Genomic DNA, 10,781 nt, shown 5'->3' with positions numbered 1-10,781 from the left:
CGGGAGAGGCCGCAGCAGTGAGAGGCCCGCGTACCGCAAAAAAAAAAAAAAAAAAAAAAAAAATGAACAGTAACAATGACCCGGGAGGGATGTTGTGTGTTAGCACAGAAGCGGCCCCCAGGTGGGCCTCAAAACTGCTAGTCTGCCTGTATCACAGTGTGTCTGAGGGGTGTGTCTGACTGCAGAGGTCTACCAGGCATCCCAGCAGAGTGGCCGAGATCTCCGTGAGGAAGCGGAGGGTCAGAGACTTGCAGCTGTTTGCCCAAGACCGCAGAACTGGGATTCCAACCCAGGCAGTGTGACGTCACAGCCCAGCCCATTAATGCCACCCAAGCGTCTTCCCACGTACCTGGCGAGAGACGGTGCTCAGGCAGCTGGGGAGGCCCAGGTCGTGGGGCCTGCGGCTGGAGATGGACTCTGTGGGCTGCTCAGCCAGGCAGTGTCCCTCCCCAGCCCCACCTGTGCTTGTCGGCCTCCGGGGGGGGGGGCCTGACATCTGGGCCCACGTGACTCAAGTGGACCTCAGAACCCCTCTCCCAGGTGTGGCACAGCTCCTGCAGTAAACAGATGTGGACCACGTGGGACACATCCATTGATACCCCTCGGGTGTCTGTAGGCTTACAGCGGAAGCAGGAAGGAGTAGCCACGCAGCCAGCAGGAACACAGGAGGATTCTCGGCGACTCCCACTCGGGACTGGATGGGCACCGTGGCAGTCAGACTCCTGACTGCCCAGGCCTCCCGCATCTGGATTTCCTTTTCTTCCTCCTTCAGTCTCAGAGGTTGCAGGGTGCGGAGAAAGTCTACCCCACGGTGAGCCGGGGTGTTCGTGGGCCATATGGCCCACGTGTGCTGCTTCCACTTCCCCTGCCATTAAGCTCCAGGCCGGCTGTGGTCTACACTGCTCCCGTCTGCCGGACCAGGGGAGGCTGCCAGGTCCTGGAAGTGAGTCTGAAGCAGTATCCTGCCTCCCCTCAGGGCCCCCTCCACACCCCAGTGCCCTCACGTGCCCTTGTAGTGCCCTGGCCTGGCACGCTTTTTATGTCACTGTCATCAGACTGCTTTCCTGACAGCTCAGATGGACAGATAATTTGATTGGCGTCTGGGGAGAAAGCGGGGTGACTTTTGGCATCCACATTTGGCTACAGTACCAGAGAAACAGTGTTGAGTGAGCTGTAAGGCAAGGCTGGCTCGGAGGCGGGAGTAAGATCAGTTGGCTTGAATCATCAGAGGAGGCATCCCGGGGTGACGTCACTCTGAGCTGGTTAAAGGATGCATAGGGTCCACATAGGGCATTGGAGGAGCAGGGAAGACTGCAGTAACCCTCTGAGGCTGGGGTGCAGCGAGTGTGCTGGTAAAGGCAGTGGCGGGAGAGCGGGGGCCGGCGGGGGCCCCAGGAGAAGGTAGGCAGCTGCCCGCCAGGTCACGGAGGGTTGGAATGCTGTTCCTGCCGTGACTGGGGTCTTTCATCACTCCCCAGGGACACAAAGAAGGCAAAGCACGATCCGATTTGCTTCAAGGAAGGGAGGCCGATGCACGTAGGTGTGGGTAGAGCCCAGGTGGGCAAAGCAGGAAACGGGCGGGGCGGCGGGGCCGCGCTGCCCGAATCCACCGCGGGGTGTCGCCCTGCACCAGTTTGAGTCCCGGGCCCTGGTGAATGCCCTTTCTGCCCAAGGGGACTTACAGGAGAAGTACCTTTTGTGCCAGGCAGCGGTGCAAGGTTCCCGGGTGACGCAGGCTGGTAAACAAGCTGCCCCGAGGGCCCGCGTCAGGCGCAGACGGCGACCTTGCCGGCGGGCGGGCGCGCGCGCGCCCCGCGGCTCGGCTCTCGGGCTGGCGGTGGGCGTGGGGGCGGGGCTCCCGCGCGGCGTCCCGCGCGCCCGCGGACGGGCACGCGGCCGCCTCCGGGCCCCCTCCTGGAGTGCTGCAGACAGCCGCAGGCAGGTGCCGGAGCGGGGGACAGCAAGGTCTGGGCAGCCCGTGCGCCCACGTGCGAACACCCTCCCCCCCCAGTTTAAACCTTGCTGGGAAATCTGCAGCCTGCCTCAAACTCCAGCACCGCCGCAGCCTGGGCGCCGTCCGAAACTTCATTTATTCGGAATCCTGTTTCCGGCTCGCGTTTTTAACCCCGTCCTCCCCAAACACTAACCCGAGGGGTTTTTTACCCCAACTCTGCTGGGCCTTTTAGTGAAAACCTCATTTCTGACCCCAAACCCCCATCTACTGACTCTAGTCAGAGCGCCCGTTAAACCAACAGCAATGAAACCTAACCCAACCCGGATGTGACCAACTCCAAACCCAGCCCTGGACTCACAGACATTTTAAACCACTGAATAAACAGACAAGAAATGCACAAATATGTTATGGGGGTAAAAATCCCAGTGACACCAATGAAGGGGGTCAGGCGCGGATGGTCAGGGGTCTGCTGCACCCCCATCTCTCCAGAACCCTCGGCTTTGCAGGGGGCGTCCGTCCTTTGGGGAATGGGATCCTCCCACCCCCACTTTCGCGGGACTTGCTTTTCAGACGAAGCTGTCGCCAGGCAGCCTGTGGAGAGCTTGCCCGATTCGAGGTGCCTGGCCTGGCACGTGGTGGCCGCTCGCGTTTGTGTGGAACGGCTGGCCCACCGGAGATCCGTGCACCCCCTCCGGGTTTCCCCTCTGCTGTCCCTGTACGGAAATGTGTAAGGAGTGCTGGGCTCACTTCAAATCCAGATCGGTGCTGCCGAGTTGCCCTTTGGTTGTATTCTTTTGTTTTTTGTTTTGTTCTGTTCTTTTTTGGCCTGTGCCAATTTCACTTCCACCAGTGTCGCTGGAAAGTGTTAGCTTCTTCAACATTTACCGACACTGAGTGTTACCAGTCTTTCTCATTTTTGCCAATCTGATGGGAAGAAAAATCCCAAATATCATTTTAATATGCATTTCTCAAGGACCTATCTGCAATCTCTGCAACATCTGTTTATTAAGTGTTCAACAAATATTTCTTTATACCATATAATAAAAATCAGCCCTTTCTTGCCCACTTCTCAGATTCTTCTGGCTGCTTCCTCTGGTTTATTTCTCCATATTCCTAAATAATCTGTTTAAGCTTTGATTTCTCAATTTATCAGTTTTAGATACGTGTCAGTTGACTCCCCACAGTTGACTCCGGGTTTGGGAGTCAGTCTTTTCCGATTTATGCCTAGATCAGTGTGGTTCCTTGTGAGACATGACGTTTTTGTCTGTTCTCCCTGAAATTAAATCCTCCATTTTCCACCTTCTTTATTTGTCCGCTTTTTGAATGATGAAATATATAAATTAAACCGAAGACTGTATAAAATAGATGTACAATTCAAAGAATAACAATTTTAAAAAGGAACAAATACCCAGGTTAAGAACCAGACTGTTGCCAGTTCCTTAGAAATCCCTGGTGGCCCCATCCTGACTTTGGGGCTGTGCTCCCCCTGGCTTTGTAGTTTTGTCACCCACCTTTGTATTCTGAGAGAGTTTGTTGAGTCTTGCCTGGCACATGGTGGGTGAACTTTGTGGAAATGGAAGCATTTGTCCTTATTCTTGGGGGATGAGCTTTCTTGCTCAGAAAGCAAGAAAGCTCATATACCTGGGAGGAGGTATATCCACGTGCCTGTGGCTCACCCATGTCCATTGCCACGTAGCAGCATTTCATCGTATGAACACAGCACAATTTATAGATCTATCTGACCGCCGACGACATTAGTGTTTTGTTGTTGTTTTGGCCACGCCTCGGGGCATGCGGGATCTTAGTTCCCCGACCAGGGATGGAACCTGCGCCCCCCACAGCAGAAGCGTGGAAGCTTAACCGCTGGACCGCCAGGGAAGTCCCTGCCGATCACATTTGGATTCGGTGCAGTTTTTTCTTGTACAAACAATGCTCCAAAAAACAATCTTCTACACGCCACCTGATGCACAGATGTGGGTGGACCTGCTCGGTCCGAAGATGGGCGTTCATTCTGCTTTACTGGCTAACGCTAGACTTTCCCACAGCGGTGGTGCCAGTTTACACTCCACCAGCAGGGATTCTAAGTTCCCTGTGATCTGCTGCCTGCCAACACTCTGAATTGTCGTTTTTGCCGTCTGATGGGAGTCCCATCTCGGTGTGCTCTTAGTTTGCATGTCCCCGTGGACGAGGGTGGTGGGTGAAACCCCTTTCCCTGTGCTTCTTGGTGCTCAGCCTCCTGTTCTGTGGAACGTCTCTGGAAGTCGTTGCTCATTTTCCTGTGGAGTTACTGTCTTTTCCCTGTCAATTTGCAGGAGTCCTTAGGTACTATAGACACTCATCCCTGGTCCGATATATGTGTCACAAATATCTTCATTTTCTAAAGATTTTATAGGTTTGTTCGCCACATTTTTGTCTTTAATCCACCTGGAAACTACTTTTGTGTATAGTGTGAGTCAGAGGCTAACTTTCACTTCTCCCCTGTTTGGCTAGCGGATTACTGCAGTACCATATACTAAGGTCTATCCTTTCCTCTATCTGCGCTTTGATCGTGGCCATATATGAAGTATCTGTACATGCCCTGCGTCCAGGCCCCATTTTATTCAGTTGGTCCCTTTATCATCTGTTTGATTCTATGTGTCATGATCACTCGTCATTACAACAGCTCTAAATATCACTTCCTAATGGACAGACACACAGGCAGTTCCATCAGTGCCTTAGGTGTGTGTGTTTTCTGGCATAGATCCCTCCTGGGACCGCCCGCCCTACTGCTCTTACCTTGACTGGCTGATTTCTTGGCCTCCTGGTTGGTTGTCACATTAGGACTTCCCTTCCTTCTTCCTTGCAGGAAAGTGTCTCCTGCTCCCTGGGTCTACTTTCTTGCTTGGTGGAGCATTCTTCTAGTAGCTTTCTGAGAGAGTCATGGAAGGAAAACTTTAGAGAGCTTACATTTCCGGACAGTCACCTGCTTGATAGTTTGGCTGGGTACAGAATTCTAAGTAGGAGTAATTTTTCTCCTGGGATGTTGAACGCATTTTGCAGCCCCTTTTGACAGATAATATCTTCCAAAAATAGGGCAGTATGTCCAGTCCCGAACGCTCATCCATAACCTTGCTACTTTTTAGCAGGACACCCTAGAGCCTCAGCAGGTCCTCGGACAGCCCTGACGAACAGAAGGCGGCAGAAGTCAGGTGGTGTGACTTTCCAGGCTAGGTCGTGAAAGATGATAGGGCTTCCTCTGGACTCTCGCTCCTGGATTCTCAGCCCTGTAAATCAGCTTCCTTGTTGTGAGGAAGCCCTGGCCACGTGGAGAGGCCACGTGTGGGTGTCCTGGCTGGTAACCCCAGCTAAGGCGTCAGCCAAGAATTAGCATCAATCCCAGACTCGAGTGACCTATCTTTCAGATAATTTCAGGTTCCAGACTTCGAATCACCCAGCTGATGCCAAATGGAGCAGAAGTGTACTGTCCACACTGACACTACTTAGATTGAAGATTTAAGGGCAAAATCACTATTGTCATTGTTTTTTTGTTTTTTTTTTTAAATAAATTTATTTATTTATTTTTGGCGGCTTTGGGTCTTCGTTGCTGCACGCGGGCTCTCTCTAGTTGCGGCGAGCGGGGGCTACTCTCCGTTGCGGTGCGCGGGCTTCTCACTGTGGTGGCTTCTCTTGTTGCCGAGCACGGACTCTAGGTGCGCAGGCTTCAGTAGTTGTGGCGCGCGGGCTCTAAAGCGCAGGCTCAGTAGTTGTGGCGCACGGGCTTGGTTGCTCCGCGTCACGTGGGATCTTCTCGGACCAGGGCTCGAACCCGTGTCCCCTGCTTTGGCAGGCGGATTCTTAACCACTGCGCCACCAGGGAAGCCCCCGCTGTCATTGTTTTGAGCCAGTCAGTTGTGGGGTATTTGTTATGTAGCCTGTGTGACTGGAACGCCCCCCTTCATGCCAGCTACTGGCTAAGCAGACTTGAGGACATGACGCTGAGCCCTGTGCCTGAGAACATGATCGAGTCAATCAACTTAAATAAATGTGAAGATACTGTAACAGAAGGTGAGCATCCCGCATGTTCCCAGCGCCCGACGTTTTTCCTGTTCACAGCAGCATACTTGGACGCGGCAGCGGGCAGCCTTCCCGAAGGACGGAGGACCAGCGGTGGGTCTGCTTCTCTGGGCGCGTTCTGCCGGACTGGGCTGCTGACCTGGGGTGATGGGAACTCGGAGAGCAAAGCCCTGTGAGGCCTGTGCTGGCCCCTGCTGTGCCGCGGCCACGAGTCGCCCGGAGTCGCCAGGGACCCAGATGAAGCAGGAAGGCGAGGTCACCTGGGGAGTGTGTGAGGCCGCCCAGAACCGGGCAGGGGGTGCAGGAAGCCCGGGCCCAGACGGGCCCCGTTCTGCCCCGGCCATAGGTCTGAGCGGGTGCTGGTGCTGGGGCCCAAGAAAGGGCTTTGGACTGCCTCCCGGGGGTGGGCCCCAGCCTGAGCAGGGTGCGATTATTCCTTCAGTCGTTCAAGAAAGAGTTACTGAATTGTCACCCCCCGCCAGGCATGCTGGGAGCGCAGCAAAGAACAGAAGAAGCGGAAGTCCCTCCCCTCGAAGAGCTGACCTTCTCGTGGACAGAGAGACAGCGCCTAACAGCCCAGTGGGCCTCTGGCCAGGAGAAGGGCCAGTGGGTCCAAGGCAAGCCTGGCGGGCGCTGGGAGGGCGGCGGGGGACGGGGCTGCTTCTTTGAACACCGGGCAGCGAGCAGAAGTTGTCTGTGAGACAGAGGCCTGAGGAGGTGAGGGTGGCAGGCAACCTCCCCAGGCACGGGGGACCCCCGGGGGGGCAGGACAGGAAGGGCACTGGGTGTGTCTGGTGAGAGGATCCTGGAAGAAAAAAGTCAGGAAGGAAGGGGACTGCGTGGATTGGAAAACACCCCCAGCGCGCCGGTTAAAATGAACGTGAAAACTCACACGTGGGGCTTTTTTATGTATTTCAAGATAAAACACTGAAACCCTAAAAGCTTCCTGGGAATTAGAAATTACTTTCAAAGACAAGAGCTTCAAACTTGCCCTCAAAACACAGCCTCAGAGTGACAGAAACCTTCTGGGGCAAGAATAAGACAAACGACTTCACAACCAGCCGAGCAGGTCCCTCTCTGCCAAAGGCAGGGAGCTGCTCAGATTTGCAGCTTTCGGTGGAGATCCAGCCCGCTGGCCCAGAGGCTCCTCTCAGGGAGCCGGCGTTTCCTCCTCTGTTTCACAGATGAGGAGACTGAGGCCCAGACAGGTCAAAGTATGTGAAGGCCACACGGCCGGGGAGGCTCTGAGCCAGGCCTGGTGGTCCTGGCATTGCTCTGCCTTCCCAGCCGTCGCCAGCCCCCAGGGGCCCTGACTGCAGGCCCACCTCCTCCAGGGCATCCCTCCCTGGCCAGTGCTGTGCTCCCCGCACCCGTGGCCCGTTCTCCAGCCCAGCTGCCTGTGAGGTGCTCCCACCCCGGACTGCTCCCTGCCCGACACTCCAACCCGTGCTGGCCCACCTCTCTGATGAGGGCCCAGTGTTCTAGTTTCTTTACGAACGTCTTCCCTCAGGTTGGGGATTGTGACTTTTCTGCCTGAAAAGTGTGGCTTGTCAAGGGCCTGGGCTCCGGCTTCAGACGACCTGAAGGATCAGATCAGGATTCAGCTGCCTTCGAGCTGTGTGTCCTGGGGAGAGTCACTGCACCTCTCTGTGCCTCGGTCTCCTCCACACAAGGACCACGAGGGGACCAGGCTGTGTGAGCATTAGATGAGTTCATACTGGCTCAGCACGTGGAAGGCACCTGGGCCTGCCCGTGCTCCCGGCCCGCTGAGGGGTCTGTTATAGATTCACCCGCGGTGCTGCTTTGCCTCAGACCTAAGAGTCTCCACCTGGTCTGGCTCCTCCCTCCCCACCCCTGCCCTCCCACGGCTCTCCCGGGGCTGCTGCTGTGGCCGCACTGGCCTCCCTGACTTCTCAGCTTCTCCAGGCTGCCGGCCTCAGGACCTTGGCACTGCCTGCTTCCTTGCCTTCAAGGCTGCCGTCACCTTCTCAACGGGGCCTACTCCCACTGCGGGTTCCAAACTGCAGCACGCGCCTGCAGCTGGGCCCCCAGCAGACCCTCACCCCCCCACCTCTCATTTCTCCACAGCCTGTCTCCCTTCTGACCTGCCCTCTCCTTTACCGCCTGAGCCTTTCCACTGTCTGTTTCATTTTCCTCTGGCAGAAGGCAAGCTCCTGAGGGCAGAAATCTTTGCCTGTGTGTTTGCTGCTGTGGCCCAAATGCCTGGGCGGCACCCAGCACACAGCGGTGACTGTGAGTAGTGCTGACGGAACCGTGGATCTCAGAACCAGCTGGGTGTCTCCTGAAAATGCAGATTCCCAGGCCCCGAATCAGCCTTTCTGGGGGTGAGGCTTGAGACTGTTTGCTAACCTCCTGCCGCCCAGCTGGGACTGATGCAGGCACATGTTACACAGCCATTGCACTGAAGGGGGCGGCCTGCACCCCAGATCCCCATATGCCCCAGCGCCCAGACCACAGACCACCTCTGACTTCTGGGGCCCTAGCTGTCCAAGCCCCTGGATTTCCGTGGCCTTCCAATGGTGGCAACTTGCCCAATGCTGTATGAGAAACATTTGCTTTTGCAAAACGTGGCCAGAGGCATGGGAAAAAGTCCCAGCCAGGACCGGGACAGATAAAGGGCCATTTCCAGGCAGTTGAAGAGGTCTTGGTCTTGAAGGAGCATGGCCTGAGGCTGGCTGGGGCTGGGCCAGAGAAGAAGATGCGGGAAGATCCGAAGAACTGGGCGCCTGACCGGCAGTTACCCAAGCAGGGCAGGGAGCACCCCTGGCAGGGGGGAGGCAATGATTCCCACCCCTCACCCCCTACCCCCCTGCACGAGGAGTGGAGCAGGCCTTCCAGGGCGCGGGGTTCGGCGTCGGTTACCCGGCTCTGCCTTTGGGTCTCCCGTCAAGCATCAAGGACGCCTTGCCACTAATGCGACTTTAAAAATGCAAATACCCTTGACCTAATCCCCCACCCCCACCTGGCCAGACTTTCCGCTCCCACAGGGCACCCGCTGCAGGTGTGGCATCAGAGGGCACGCCCAGGAGCAGGGGCTGGCGGGGATGACGGCCCGCACGGGGGAGCTGACTGATGGGTCAGGGAACATCCCCGCCGGCCCAGCTGCAACAAGCCTGGAGAGACGGTGAAGCCAGTGGGTGTGCGTGAGAGTCCGTTTTGTGTTTTAAAAATGCACGTGCTTCTCTGCTCAGCATATCCTGGAACTGGCCTCCGGGAAGGGCGCTGGGCAGGGTGGCTGGTCGGGGACAGCGGCTCTTCTCTGAACGCCTTTCGTACGGCTTGGCCCGTTTGCCGTGCGTGGATTGCGCAGCGGACTCTGCTGCGCCGAAAGCGGACTAGCAGCGCGCACCCTGGTGGCCGCTCGCGCCTCGTTCCCTTCGCGCCTGCTCCCGGCTGCGCCCAGGGCGGACGCGGCGCGTTCGGTTTCCCAACCCGGTAGAACCCACTCGTGAGCCGTCGGGAGGCAGAGTGTGAGAGCAGCCGGCGGTGCTGGACCGTGGCGGACCCAGGACACGAATCGGGGTAGCTGAGGGTGGGGCGGCCGAGAGCCCCGCACGGCCCCACTGCCCGTGCTGGAAGCAAGCCCTCCCGGCCTGCGGGCCTCCACTGCGCTCCCTGCGGCCGCCCGCCCGGCTGGCCGCGCTCTGCACGCGCCGGCTTCCTCGCAGCGTCTCAGCTCAGGGCCCTGGCGCGCGCCGGCTCTGCGCTCGGCCGGGCCTCGTCCTCGGGCCCCCCTCGGGCCCCCCTCGGGCGCCCTCCCGAGGAGCCTGTCGACGTTCCAACCTAACTGCGCCTCCGGCTCCCCTTTCCTTCTGCCTCATCCTCTGGCCCATGTTCGTGGTCAGGTATAGCACGGAGCTGCCAGGAGCAGGGACCGTGCTGGTCTCGCTCGCTGCCCTCCTGCAGCCCCCGGAACAGAGCCTGCCCTTGTTGCTACAACACACGGTCTCCCTGATGCCTTTCCTTTCTGGCCCTTTCACCCCAGTTCTCATGGCCCAGAGCGCCCCGCCCCCGCAAGTAACCTCCCCCTCCCTCAGACTCTGTCCCACACAGGGGTCCCTGGGGACAGTGCCTGCGAGTGGGCAACACAGAGGGGTTTGGGGTCCGGCTCTGTGGCCAGGATAGGCCATTCTCGATCCCTGGACTTCAGTGTCCTTATCAGTAAAATGGAGACAAAAACAAGTGGAGAGGATGATGTTTCACTGAGGGAGATGAGAAGTCAGAGGCGATTGCATGTGCAGGGAGCCAGGGGATGGAGGTCCCAGGGGACAGGGTCCCAGGGGATGGGGTCCCAGGGGATGGGGTCCCAGGGGATGGAGGTCCCAGGGGATGGGGTCCCAGGGGATGGGGTGCCAGGGGATGGAAGTCCCAGGGGACGGGGTCCCAGGGGATGGGGTCCCAGGGGATGGAAGTCCCAGGGGACTGGGTCCCAGGGGATGGGGTGCCAGGGGATGGAGGTCCCAGGGGACGGGGTCCCAGGGGATGGGGTCCCAGGGGATGGGGTCCCAGGGGATGGAGGTCCCAGTGGATGGGGTCCCAGGGGATGGGGTGCCAGGGGATGGAAGTCCCAGGGGATGGAGGTCCCAGAGGATGGGGTCCCAGGGGATGGAGGTCCCAGGGGACGGGGTCCCAGGGGATGGGGTCCCAGGGGACGGAGGTCCCAGGGGATGGGGTCCCAGGGGATGGGGTCCCAGGGGATGGAAGTCCCAGGGGACGGGGTCCCAGGGGATGGGGTCCCAGGGGATGGGGTGCC

The 10,781-nt window shown here is 58.0% G+C and overlaps 1 long non-coding RNA gene across 1 annotated transcript in view; it reads left to right on the top strand.

Moving 5' to 3' along the window:
- Positions 1-8,967: 8,967 nt before the first annotated feature.
- Positions 8,968-10,781, top strand: part of LOC114484224 (uncharacterized) — a 9,092-nt gene continuing 7,278 nt past the window's right edge. Inside the window, exon 1 of the long non-coding RNA XR_003676853.1 lies at positions 8,968-9,550. This is a non-coding gene — a long non-coding RNA (uncharacterized lncRNA). The remainder of the gene's footprint in view (positions 9,551-10,781) is intronic.

This window comes from Physeter macrocephalus, chromosome 18 (assembly GCF_002837175.3).
Source record: "Physeter macrocephalus isolate SW-GA chromosome 18, ASM283717v5, whole genome shotgun sequence".
NCBI classification, from domain to species: domain Eukaryota; kingdom Metazoa; phylum Chordata; class Mammalia; order Artiodactyla; family Physeteridae; genus Physeter; species Physeter macrocephalus.
The sequence above is the reverse complement of the archived record's forward strand: the minus strand, read 5'-3'. Positions and strand labels throughout refer to the sequence as shown.